The 14,849-nt window shown below is 32.7% G+C and overlaps 1 protein-coding gene across 1 annotated transcript in view; it reads right to left on the minus strand.

Annotated features, from left to right (window-relative positions):
- Positions 1–14,849, minus strand: part of LOC138308529 (ankyrin repeat domain-containing protein 6-like) — a 76,342-nt gene that overhangs the window by 32,723 nt on the left and 28,770 nt on the right. The gene's annotated exons all lie outside the window — the stretch shown is intronic.

The following is a 14,849-nucleotide window of genomic DNA, read 5'->3' on the forward strand; positions in this document are numbered from 1 at the left end:
GTTCACAACATAAGTACTTTGTCCATGTTTAATATTATAAAAGTTCCTAATACAATATTTTCCCTATCATTAACATTACATGTAGTTTATATTAGTGTTTACACATTGTATTATAGAAAAACACCTGTAATGTGTGTAAGTAATTTTGCCTTACAATTATATAAGTTGATCCAAGCTAAAAATGTTTTGTATACATTAAATTCAAAGTTATCTGCAAGTGTTCAAGTATACTAAGATATTTAATGAAGATTCAAAGTGACTTTTGCTTTGTGCTATGTATGTGCCAGATGTAAATACTTATTGATGAATATGTATGTAAAACTCAGAACAGGTAAATGAGGTGTTGTTTATGTGTAAACACCAGCAAATTTAACTTCAACCATAGAAAAATATATATATTTCAAGTACAAAATCAATAACTGGTATTCTACATGCAGACTATATATTAATTGTGAACACAAAATGTAGTCCAATGTGTTGAATATATGTACATGTATCTGTTTAAATATAGACTCCATGTCTACTGGTATTCATTGCATTCAAATTAAAGTTTTTTTTTTTTTTTTTTATGAATCTCTTTTTTTAGATAGATAAGATAGCATTTAAAAAGTGCGTGATGAAACTGTAAACATGAGCTGCATTTATAAACAAAGTAGACATTTTAAATTCCTTGTAAATTATATTAATATTTCTTAGCATATCAATTATTTATAATTTAGTAGATGAAATTCTACTTAATCATTTATAAGATGTGCACATTTTCACTGCTTGTAATGAGCTATAAGCAATAATATATGTTGATGAAATATATGTTGTGTTTGTGTTCATGCCAATATGTATAATATGGAAATTGGCTATTATGTGTGTTATTCACACAATATAGATATCACATTATTTATCATATTACCTGTATCATTTAATGTTAAAACCCTTCGCAATTGCACCTTCCATCTCTTACTCAACCTCAAATACCCAGTTATCTACCATTTTCTATACCCCTCTCCTCTCCTTCTCTCTCTCCTCCTCTCTCCCCTTCTCTCTCTCTCCTTTCCATTTATATGTAGCTACTTTGCCTGCTGAGTGTGTATTAATCATATTATTTTTTGTATATTTTATATAACATGACCTTTCGCCGCTCACTACATATAACTGTGTTTGTTTTTGATAATGGGTAATGATCTAGAGTCATACCGAGCGGCGATTGGTTGTTTTTACATGTGTACACATTATGTTTTAACACATAGTCAGTACCTTTTACATATGAATCTTTATAGATTATTATGTGGAATATGTTCTAATTTAAAGTACTATGCTATCATATTAACACTTATGGTTCAGTTATCTTTAACTGCCCTTGTCGACAATCCATGCTTCTTCTTGATTATACAGATATTTTTGATCACCTGTAACGATGTTCATCCAAATCCAGGCCCCATCCCACATTTTAACGATATATCTATTTCATCTTAACATTCGGAGTCTTAGAAATAAGCTAGCATATCTAGAGAATTTAGCATCTGATTGTGATATAATATGTGTTACTGAGACTCACCTCGATATATCGATAGCAGACGAGGTGAAGTTGTGTGGACTGAGATCCAGTTTCCAAATAAAAAATACCTTCTCTGCACAGTATACAGACCTCCAAATTGCATACACGCTTTTTGGAATTCCTTCCGGTTCTCCCTTGAATCAGCATTTAACGAAACTTCTCATATACTCATTGTAGGCGATATCAATGTAGACCTTCTTACAGCAGTACAGAAAGTCATCCATTTGTTAAGCATAATAAATCACTTTCGCATTCAACCTCACCGAATGTATTTGTAGATCAGACCGACTAGAATCGGGCGCAAGGTGTGCGACACACTCCTTGACAGTTATGCTGTCTCCCCCCCCCCCCCCCCCCCCTCCCAGTCTGACACGTGGTAGTCCACACCTTTGCGGACACGTCATTGATATAGAAAGTGATATCTCTGATGTCATTCAGGCAGACCTTGTGGGTCAAATTGACTGTAGGCACAACGATAACTTAAAAAGACTTTTAAGCTGTTAAAATTTGGTGTGTTAATGACTTGCAAATTTTTGATCTTTTATAACAATACAATTAGATGATTTCCTGACATGGACTGAAACTTATTTTTTTCTGCAAACAGGTAATGGTAGTATGTACCTGTGCTAAAGTTTTCGTTCAGTTAACATATTTTAGGCATAGCAGTATCACGTGGCTATTCCTTCCAAAAATTGGTAACCATTAGGTCCATAATGAATAAACCATGGGTTTGATCTCGGACATAAGCAACGAGAAATTATTAAACGAGATAGAGTACTTCATAATAATAACTGCTATAGTCGCACTCCGTTTGAAATTAAAATAACAATAGAAAATCAGCTTCTCGCATGATAGAAGTTAACAAACTCAAAGATCAAAGTAATAAAAAGAATTAGTTATTTTTTCTGACGATTAAAAAAAAATTGGTCCTCCACAGATATACTTGCTAAGTTATTGCCCAAATCCCTAGAAGATTTTCGTAAACGTTCTTGCTCCGCAGACCTGAATAAAAATGTTCTGATTGTATCTAACTTGTGTAACGTAGACAAACGCATAATATTTTAAAACGACTACTTTATATCAAAATCCAATATTGATGACTGGAGGGGTGGACGCCTCCTATTGCTGAACCTAGAATGACTATAATATCTGATGTACCAGTTACCGTAAATGCCATCATCAATCTGACATCACTCCAAATCATTGTAAAAAGTAGTTGGAAAAGTCAGTAGGACAACGATCAATATTTTAGTCCACATTAATGCTAAAATGTTGATTCTATATTTTATTTTTTTGTTTCTAATAACTTGTTGGCCCCTTACGGGATTTGGTCAAGTGATGTCACTCGCTGGAGCTTTAAAATTTGCACTGTCTACAAACTGTCTGCGCTGTGTTTTGTCTGCAATTTGACATGTCGCCTGTGTCAATGTAATGTCATTTACAATATGAGGAACACATTCTTGTGTGTACATAGTATGTAAGATGTTATGGATGACGCCTTATGGAGAGGTGCTAGCGAATGGAATTGGGCACAGAGCGCTTACAATGGACAATACGTCACCGTGACATTTTTTATATAATTGACCAGCCTTTAGCCCGGAATAGCGGTGGTTCTTTTCGGCCACAGTGCTGAATGGATATGTGTTGCTCTTTTAAAAATATAACTTAGAGAGTATAATTATTCTTCATCTATGCAATAAGAATTATTAGTATTACCTTTATACTATAGGCGAGATTGTTATTTTCACTGTATGAGAACTTCTTCTGTTAATAGCTTGTCTCCATAAACCCCTTGTATAATATGTATAGAAGCAAAGGACGCCACCAGTGGTCGGTGAGGGCGAGGGCTAAATGCGCATAGGTATTCAAGTGGAGCTGTAAATTAAAGTGGTTATTTTTAAATCATGATGCTAACTCCGACAATTAAAATACAATTTATAAATAAATAGATTTGGTTCTCGGATATATACCTTACAGTCTGACAATATAGAATATATAGTTGGATTGGTTTAGTATTTATGTTGTCTCTATTTATTGTCCAGGTATGTTGGATTTTTGTTAATTCTGGGTTATGTCTGATCATCCGTTTTATATATGTATTAAAACTGTCAGATGGCTACAAGTTGTTGGATTGAGTTTAGTCAGTAAGAACAAACCCTATCTTATATCGTGGACGATAAATAGTAGTGTATTACTCCACCATCTGGATATTACGAAATTATGATGTTCATAACGCAGTCTACCAAATTCAATCAGAGAGAACTGTTTAATAAACATATTCAAAAAACAATGATAGTCATTTAACATTACGATAGGCAATTTATCTAGATGAAGAATATAGTAGATTAACTTAAATATACCCTTTGGGGTGTGTGTGGTAATATCAAGCATTTTTATATACAAACTTTTACGCTAACTCAGAATCAGCAGGTCACAGTAGTACAAAATAGCATTTAATTTTTCTACATGCTTCTTGTCACGCAAAGCCGTACTGTATACGCCTCTGGGAACGTGGTGAATCGACATGCTTTCCCATCCACACCTCTCCAGTACTCGTTAAAAGTTGGAGCATGTCTGGTGTATCACGATAATATACTCTGATATAGTAACAAGCGCTAATACTTTCAAACCGCTGTATAGTCTAACGGGGTGAGTTCCCTGAGTACGCCAACATTTTGGATCTTACCCTAGCTAGGGTAGTTTAGTTGTGGACAGGTGGTTATAGTCCCTTTTATCATAAAAGGATTCCAAATGGCCAACAAGTAAGATTTACCTGCTAGAAGATTACCTGTTGATACTATATCTCATGTAAATTTTCTTATATCATTTTTAATTGGAATTTTGAATTTCACATACAGTGTTCAATGCAAAATAAAAATACATAGCAATTATGAATGAAAATTCTAATTCAATGGTGAATATTATTTTCAAAGAATTTGTTCAAGATTGTCCCATGTGTCATGTCTAAAAACTTTGGTATCGCATTCTCAATATAATTTCTATTAGTTTGATACGAACATGCCAAACAAAACTCTCTTCTTTAAAAATAATGATCACATGGAAGAAATTTATCCAAGACATACACTAGACTAATCTTATTTCCAACTTTAGTGTAAGACAGTGCAAGTTCGATTAAATGTTTGTGAAACAATCTTAGCCTCTTTGCCTCTTGAAACGTGATATTTTTTTCAACAAGTTAATTTTTTTACTCGTCTCAACTTCTCAAGTCACGATTAATTTCATAGCTGCTAATTAAGTGCCTTTAGAAAGCTATAAAGAAAAAAAAAAGAAATAAAAAAAAAAAAAAAAAAAAAAAAAAGAAGAAAAAAAAAAAAAGTAAAAAAGAAAAAAGAAGAAAAAGAAAAAAAAAAAAAAAAAAAAAAAAAACAACAAAAAAAAAAAAAAAAAAAAAAAAAAAAAAAAAAAAAAAAAAAAAACATAACACCAAAAAAAAAAAAAGAAAAAAAAAATAAAACTATATATAGTACAAGTAGCATGTGTATTAATTTACCTTCAAAAAGAGTAAGTGCATATATTATGTCATAATATGTTTTCCAAAATTTAAAAATGTATCAATTGTACGACTGGGTAAACCTTAAATCAAACAGGTCTCAATTTTCGAGTAACTGTTCATTAATTAGAAACTTTTATGATCTCTTTCTTCTCAGCTCATTTTCCAACCATAGTACAATGTGCATGTACTTAGAGATATATGTCTATGCGATAAAAAAAACTCCAAAAAAAAATGAAAGTCTTTGCTAAAATTGAAGCCCTGGAGAACTCCTATGTCAATACAGAGAGTTACTTGTTAAATGTTAAAATTTCTGATGAAAAATTGTGAGATATGATTTGAAAAAAAAAAAATCACCTGGAAACCCAAAATGCATTGTCTTTTATAATCCGCATGTAGCTTCTTATTAATTCTTAGCATTTACAATGTATATGATCCATTGTATATTTAAAGCACTGATTAACGTTACGTTAATAATTTTTCTACATTACATGTACAAATGCATATTTTAAATAGGAATATAAAGAAGGGAATATTTTCCCAAACCCACCAAAGTTACTTATGATACTGAAATGAACAGTTAAATCTCAAGTGTGACTTTTACAGGTGAAAATAAAGACAGCTTATATGATTGGGTTTTTCATGAAACGAAATAATACTTCAAATATTTTTTTTTGCTCAAAAAATATCACGATATGTAATAGCCGTCCTGTAATAAATGACTCATGACACAACTTACAAACTAACATGTGCTAATTAAAGATTTCATTTTTTATTGATTCCCCCAGACTACACTAGCCAAATAGTGTGTAACAAGAGGTCAGACTTTTTTAACAGAATTAATGTATGACAGGCAAAATGTAATATCATATGTAAAGGAAATATGGAAAATACATATATTTTAACATTTCATAATTGTAATTATAAAATATAATAAACTTACCTACTACATACTCACAATGCTGGGGTGATAAATGTGTGTTTATAACCCAATAACGGACTACTATTTTTTTTTTGAGGAATAAACTGACCATTTAAGTATAGGTTTTTTTTATAAAATATTGAGAACATTCCTTTCATTTTGTAGAAATTAGGATTTCTGTGGTAGTAATTGATATATTTACTACGCAACTGGGCTACATTATGATTGTTACACACAAATAAAAAATGGAACTCGTCTCCAGTACCAGCGCTACAAAGTGGACATACTCTATCTTGACGTTGTATCCCAGCCCATCTTCCAGTTTCAACCGGAAATTTTATATTTGAGGTTCTAAATTTGCATATTGTTTTCCTGTCTTTTACATTTAGTCGCACAAGATACCCTTCGAAGCCAAAATGATATTTAAATAAAGAGTTTGTCCGTCCTCTTGGCGTGTTTTCTAATTGGTTAAACATGTTTGTAGAAATTGATCGTGGAAGTTTTGAGTAATTATTGAATGTAGATATTTAATATTAGGTAAACAGTTTCTCTGATGTATCCAAACAAAACTTAATCTAACACTGTCTAAAACATTTAACATCATCCATTTAACCTCAATCTGACCAGCTACATGGAAAGTATACATCAATTTGTACATAAAACTAGACAGTTTGCTTTCATCGGATAAAAGAGTATAGCAAAATTTTATCATTCTTAGTTTAATATTAACAGTAATAGGATACCTGCCGGTTTCTCAGTAAATCATGAAATAAGATGTATTATTTCGTAGACCAAGAATTCTTTTACAGAACTGTAGATGTATTTTTTTCCCAACATACTTGTATTTTCGTATTAAAAATTAAAGATTACTAATATAATTCTATAGCGATTGACCTACGGGATCATCCCGCAGAAAATACGTTAACGCCATTGTCCCTGTAGATTATCTTTATGTTCTATATGTGTGCATTGTTTGTTTTTTGTGAACATTAGTGAACCGTCCTTTATATGTATTTTTTTGTTCTTTTTTTGTCTTGACAAAGGGCAAATTACCTCAACAATTCAACAATATTCTGTCCACACTTATCAAAGCTGATCGGGTGGGTGTTGGTCTTAAGTCTATTCGTCTAATTTAACACTTGCTTAAGTTATAGCATATACAAAGTAGCAATTACTGGTCCCTTGATGTTCTTAACCATAATGTTAAAGGCATAACGTTAATTGTACCAAACAACAAGTAACAACTCTATGCGTTAACATTAATTGTACAATTACGTACATGCGATGATATTATAGGCCGAAATTATACTCCTAAAACTATGTTTCTTATTACAAGATTACTACATGTTATATAGCCTGTACACAGCGGAATTTTAAGTGCGTTTATGGGGTAGGTGTACATTGTGTATGTAGATATATAAAAAGGCTGCATATTTATTTTATTATTAAATTCCTGAATGCATTGGTTTACCCAATTTATATCAAGGATTTAAGAAATCTCCACTATATTTGCCGTTGACTCTTCTAGCGTTTACTCAAAAGTTTCAAAATATCCTTGTTATAACAATCGAATATCGATAGTTATATTGGTAAATGATCCGGATTCGAAACTATGATGTATCCAGTTGTTGAGTATGATTGATAATAACGTTTTTTTTTTTCAACTACATGTATGTGTATTGTTATGCATTCTGCTTTTGACGAAACTCCGGTATATTCTTGTTCGTCGCTATAGTGGAGTTTTTTTTATAGATAGACACAGAAGCAGGTTCGAGATACAAGCATCGCACCTAGATGATATACATCATCGAAACTGGCGACCGTCATGTTGACCTCCCTCAATCATGCTAGCGCTAAGGGAGCAGGAACGTACCATTTTTAGATACACTAATGTCGCAATGCCAGGTTCAACACCGTACCTCACAGGGGCGATCGCACTGGGCATTGTCCAGGTATATTAGGATTACAGGGATTTTACGAAGTGTTTATTATAGATGCTTAAGGTTTTACAACGCCTACCGCTCGCAACCTTGTCGTTCAACAAATACATGCATAATTTTACAAACAGATGGAATACTTATATTAGGCCATGACATTGTTCCTCATCCTAACAAAACTGGATATTAAGACACCATTTCACACGTGATTCAGATCAGATTCATTTACAAGTTTGCTGATTAAAAATTTACCAAAACATTAATAAATCAATTAATTGCATATTACAATGGTACATTATCTATAGCATATAGAGAATTTGTTGATTGACCCACCCCGGGGTAGATTAGATGAATTAGAGAGACAGCAGAGAGAAATGATATCTTTGTAGTATATATGCAGAAGGAGGAGAAAAAAATTGGTACTTAACCTGACAGCTAATTTTCATCTTTATAAAGACGAATAAGAAAAATATATTATTTAACCCAAATTATTTAAGGTCCTTTACATTTTGTGTATTTAATATTTGACATAACTTAAACAGCAAGATGAATTACAATAATGGGAGGTTTTATAAATTTCAATCTTAAATCCTTCATACCATTTACATTTAAATAACGAAATGAAGTCTTTTCATCTTCAATATTATCATTACAAAGAACATAATTCTTTCTGATTTCTAGGATTCGGTATTCCTATATACTTCCCATCTCTTTATATTCAAAATCATGGGCAGGATAACCTGAAAATTTAGATATGTTGCATTCTTAACTTTAAAGCTAAGGAGATTTATGTTAAATAAGGTTTTGACAAAAATAAGTTGTAATATAGAAGATTTGTATAATTTTCTTTATATGAATCATTATATCAAAACGTATACATTTTGTCTAAAAGATCTTACTAACTTGAGTTTTATCATAGATCAGAATCAGATTTAAATGAAACGATTTGATCAAAGGAATTAAAATATAGTCCCATACCACGCAGTTGGTATGCACTAAGATTTAATTCCAATACTCAACTGTAAAAATCAATTGCTATGAATTATTTTCTAATTCCATTTCTTTAAGACATTGACTTTAAAATGCAATTGTCGAATTTTTTTCGTTTTCATCAGTAATTAAATATTCTAATTTCTATGACTTAAAGATAAAGAAACTCTTCCGAGTTTATTTAATGTGTATACCATAGCATTTACTAGTGTTTTTCTTCACACCAAGTACTCTTTTTGTAATAAGAAGCTGTTGTGTTGTCTTTTCAATGTCAGGAGCTTTTCCGAAATCCCTTATCGTTTCACCTCCATAATTCAAAATCACTAGGTTCAACATAAGGATCAAAACTTGCCAAAATGGTTTCGATCCGGAACAACGTTAAAAAGTTGTTTTTGCATACATTCATAACAGGCGAATCCAAAGTTGTTTACTTGTTGAAGTTTGCTTTGACGTTTAGTACATTTTTTTCCGTTATAGTTTAGGCATAGGCCTTCAGAATAATTGAATTCATTTAAGACCTTGGTCATTTAAAGGAATATTCCGTCTTTATTGGTATATAGTTCCAAACATTTCTAAAAACAATTATTTTTTGTTTTTGCTGCACCATTAACAGTAAGCGCTCCATTTTGTTGTCTAAATCTGTAAGTGAATTTACAACTGTTCAATGACTTTGGAGTGAATCATTTGGCCGACTCGGATAACAAGTTAACTTGCCCTATCTTATTGTTACATGAGTGATGACAAACATATGTAATGGCTATCGAATATCTAATAAAGTGACAATTCTCATTAGTAAAATTCATTTCTAAGTTCATTGACAAACAATGTCAAATATTCTGACGGCGACAAAAATTTCTCCTTGGAAGACAATCTAGTTGGACCTGTAAAGGCACATCTGAGGTTACCATTTCGTATGGTTCACTCTGTCTTACATCATCATTAAATACATTCTTATAATTCTCAGAAATTTTGCCTTCTATTCCCATCCTTTATAAGTTATTAACAACATATTACTCGAATATTTACAAAATCAAATGCCTTTTTTATAAACGTCATCGACAAGGTCAACAATCGTTCTAATCGTTTTCGTTTTTCTTAGTGCACTATTACTATCAGACACTATAGCAGAGCGTAAATTGGCATCCACCGTTGAACAGACGTTTCCGAAACCGAATTGGTGCGTTTGACTAATTTGCATTATAATTGTTTGATTTCAACTGGGTAATACGAGCCTTTTCAGTTTAAACACAGAAGTGAATATTTTACCAAGACAACTGACTAACAGTAATTCTTGGTAATTAATAAGGGATTTTCTTTATCTCATTTTTAAAAACAGGGATACATGTACCAATACTATTTCATTTGGGACGGGAAATTTCCCGGAAGGTCCCGAGTCAAATATTCAGCACAAATATGGTCGTAAGACATGGACTTTAGTTTTACTCTTGATGTTATATTAAGTACAAACATATTATACAGTGATTTTTACTCTTTGAGTTTATTTATAATGTTACCACTCTTTTCAAGTATATTATTGTGTTTTGTACGATGTTCATTACCTACGTCTTATTCATTAGTTAAAAAACTCTGCCGCCTCTTCATTGGGCATCTACACTCGATCGGCTGCAAGTTTTAAAAATGACTACATAATCAGCTTGACTTGTTATTTTGCCATTGTTTTGCTACTATTGATTTATCTTCTAAGACTTTTATGAAAACTTTCAAGGATTATTTTTTCTGGGGAAATCATATAAATTACGTTGATGTCGTTTGTACCTAGCGTCTAATCTAGTACGACTTTCATAAATATGTTTATTTTGCCATATATCAGTCTGTTTGTTTCGATTGTTAAAATATGCTCACCCGCTGCACAAATGGTATTTTTTTTCAGGTATCAAAATGATCAGCAGGCAGAAAAGATGTTTCATTTTTCTGAAGTTACGATTTTACTTACTCTTCACCATTACACCCATTGGATGTTTGAGCTACTTTTTCATTCCATCAGTCATCGGATTACAAAAACATGTTAATACCATTTGCACCTACCACAACCCAAAAGTCCGGCATCCAGGATATTCAATATGGAAATGCATGCTTAAATGATTGCGCATGCACCAAATTTGCAAATTGATAAACAGGCTTATCAACGAACATCTCTTTTGTGTTAGCTTAGACTATAAACACTATTAACACCAATTCTCTTCAACCGAGTAACGATATCGCAACTCTCTGCCTGTAAATGTCGGCGATCTGAGTCTCAGTGTTTACACTATATCGACAAAAATACATATTTTAGCATGAATCGTAAATGTACGTTTACGTAGATGTACAGCTTCTTAATTTTACTTCAAGTTTAAAAGTTGATCCGAAAATAATTATTGCATCCCGACAAAAAAATCCGTTTACATCGAGGCTATATCAATATGGAATAATGTATGAACAGAGCTCGTGCACTTGCACCAACATTCTGGGCAAAGATACAATACTTTATATTATATTTAACTAGAAAGTATATATACATGATTAAACACCAATTACGCTGTCAAATTATGGAATATCATTTAGCTCTGGTCGGGGGTGGAGCATCTTTAACTGATGTCTACCAGTGATCACAAAAAATTCTTAAAGCTGACATCTCAATATACGATGTAAGATACTTGACGGTTTCGAATTTTTCATTTTGAAGAATGAAAAACTCGACAATAGATTAAATTTCATATGGAAGGACAAAACGAATGGAAGATCTCTATCTGATCAACGGTAGTACGAATAACACTATTTTGAAAACGTCTAAATATTATAAGCTCTACGTCCAAAATTATGTAAATTTTGGTACTGAAACGGTTCGATAGACACCCCGTTCAAAGGTAGACGGGTTGCATATCGTAGTTTTTCCCAGGGCGCCTCCGCAAAGTTTCGATATCGAAATCTATTTACTATCAACGTATATTAATGAAGCGCAGCTATGCGGAGAGAATTTATTGGTACTAAACGCAGTAGTAACGCCATTAATCATCCTCGATACTCTGCATCACTTACGATCAAAAAAGGTGACACCCCCTGGAGTTCTATCTCATTTGTAAAATGGAGCAGTCGTGACAGAACGGTAACATGGTACGTTAATCATTTGATGTACATCAAAAGGTGGCGTATGCAAGGGCACAACTGTTGTTGGATCTTGTTTTTTCAAGATACATTTACCAGGAAATTTGATCAAAGCTTGATTAAAGGACTACTAACTGAGGTCAAAATTAGGTATAAAGCTAGTTAATTATAATCGAAAATAAAAGGTTCTAAAATAAATTCAAAGTAAAAGTACAAAATCAAAATCATTTCTAAAGAGAAAACATTTTCGATTCCTGCTATATTATCGTATAGATACATTTAGGTGTATTCAAAGCAGTCAAATCTCCGAGCTACCCCGCTAAATATATTAATAAATAATTTAAATAACTAATACAATAAATAGATAGAAATAAATAAATAAAACACAAATGTTCTTGCTATATTTCAGGAAAAATGAAACTTTGGCACGATTTACCTTGCCAGACGTTATTGTAGCTATTAATTATGTTCGAGCATCATAATCATCGGATTGGCTTTATTAAAGTACATTTGATCGATTGGTGACACTTCGCCAATTGGAAATGTTGCTATATTCCCATCAGGGTGATATTCATATGTAAGCAGATATTACAATAGAGATATTTTTTTTATTTTATTTTTCAATCGCGCCTCACTATCTAGCCATCAGTATATATTCGGAAAAAGAAGAACATCTTAATTCTACAATCCAGAAATTTCATTCCCGCTTGTTTGATGATTGGATAGTGGATAGCATACTTGGGGAAAACAGGAAAGAAATTTGAATAACCGTCTGGTTAATCCCGATTTGTATTGGTAACTAAAAACAAAACCTATCTATGGACGAAAGTAGATGCCGTTTTATCGTAAAGGCCAAGGGACTTGCGATAGCTATGTCCCTCCAAAGAAAACACCAAGGTCAAGTCTGTGATTTAAGTCAGAATTTGAAAGTTCCAACTTACTATTTCCAAAAGAAGTGCTTTTTATATAAACGCACCCTGCAAGAATAAAGTGGAAGTGGATCCCCCCACTAGCACCCCATGCATTATCGCCGAGATGCTGACTTTACACTACCGAACAATGGGCTACTTATAGAAAAAGCATTAAACCCAAATACAACCAGGAATGATTTTTAGAATGAAAATTTATGCTAAGAAGAACAAGATGGGGGGGGATGCGGGTTTATTAAGTAACTGGTAAAGCACGTAGCAAGAGACATGGATTTATCAAACTTTGAACAGTCATCATGGTATCCCAGTTTACATACTTTGGATCATTGCTGGAACAATATTGAAGGAATTTGACAACGATTCTTCGACTATCGTTGCATGCCGATTAATATATCAGGAGTCTTAAATACGAGATTGCTTCGTTTTCAGTTCTTTAAAGGTATACATTATTTTTTCTTTCATTTGAAAATGCCCATGTTGGGAGTACACGACATGAAAAATCTAAAATCGTGTCATGCATGCATCCAATAGTGCCAGTAAGTAATACGAGGATGGTGTAAAGAACCATGATTTTCCACCCCCCTCATTCGTTACGTCTAACACAAACGACTACACATCTTGTGAAAGAACTTTGTCCTGAAGATATTGAAGTACGCTTATGCTAAAAAACAAGGACGCTTATTATGGAATTTTTAAATGGAAGCAATATTTCGAAACTGAAGACATGTTTTTTGAATCATGAAACGCTGCATTGTTGTAGTGAAAAAATAAAATTTGTGAAAGACTCTACAATCAATCCGGAGACAACACACTCCGTGATTACCGATGACGTATCAAGCTCCTGGCACATAAACCCAATAACGAAAACAAGCATGCCATAATGCATCGGATCATTGACTCTTAGGACAAACCTATACTGGGTGAGGACCTATGATTGAGAAAACGCTCAACAATTACACTGCCTTAGTTGCGTTGCTTGTTTTTACTCCAGGATTTTCTTCCTTGTATAGGACTAAATAACGAACTCATGTTCCGGCAATTATAATTGTGATAACCGGAAATATAATTGTTGATAACCGGCTATTATAATTTTGATTACGTCAATAACGAATGTACAAACCGATTTTAAAAACAACTCGACGATAGGTAAATAGTGATACACAATACGTCGCGTTCACTTCCACTCCCCAGGCCGTTTTATAAATGTTTGGTGTGGGGATAATCACAATTTGATGTCTCCAGTCAGACGTTCTCCGGGACTACCAAAATAGGCGAGATTTTCACTTGGACTGAAACTTTTATTTCAGTGTCACGTCACATAATCTGTTCTTTCGTCATTATTACCTCGAATGACGTCCTATGGTTGTTCTTTGATCGCTGTATGCAGATGTCTGACAACCACTCCTATAAAATCGGATGGGTGACGTCATCGGATTAGCTGCTTTCGTTATTCCTACAATAACCTGGTTCAACTCAAATTGTTATTTATTCAGCGTTTACATCTAGCGTCGACTTAGCCGTTTTTGGTTGATTTTTGATAAATTGTGCACATATGCGGGTTGAATAGTGTTAAATTGTTAAGTGTTATTGTAGGGAAGTAGATTATACGTTCAATAATATTTATATTAAAATAGAGATTTAAAAAGGCGTTTTTAAGTAGTAATGCATGTATGTTGTTATAATTTAACTGACTTTGTTCTTAAAACGCATTCTATTTCCGACACAAAATTGGAATTTGCACACTAAAATAACAACTTTTTAAAAAAAATATCTAGACACTTACTTAATAATAAAAAAACTTTTTCCATTTCTTTCGAATTATATTCAATGAACAGACAGCTATGTTTCTCGGAACATGTAAAACGAATCTGTCCAAAACTGAATTTTCATAATTTCTAGGTCC

Source organism: Argopecten irradians, chromosome 15 (genome assembly GCF_041381155.1).
Source record: "Argopecten irradians isolate NY chromosome 15, Ai_NY, whole genome shotgun sequence".
In the NCBI taxonomy this organism is placed as follows: Eukaryota; Metazoa; Mollusca; class Bivalvia; order Pectinida; family Pectinidae; genus Argopecten; species Argopecten irradians.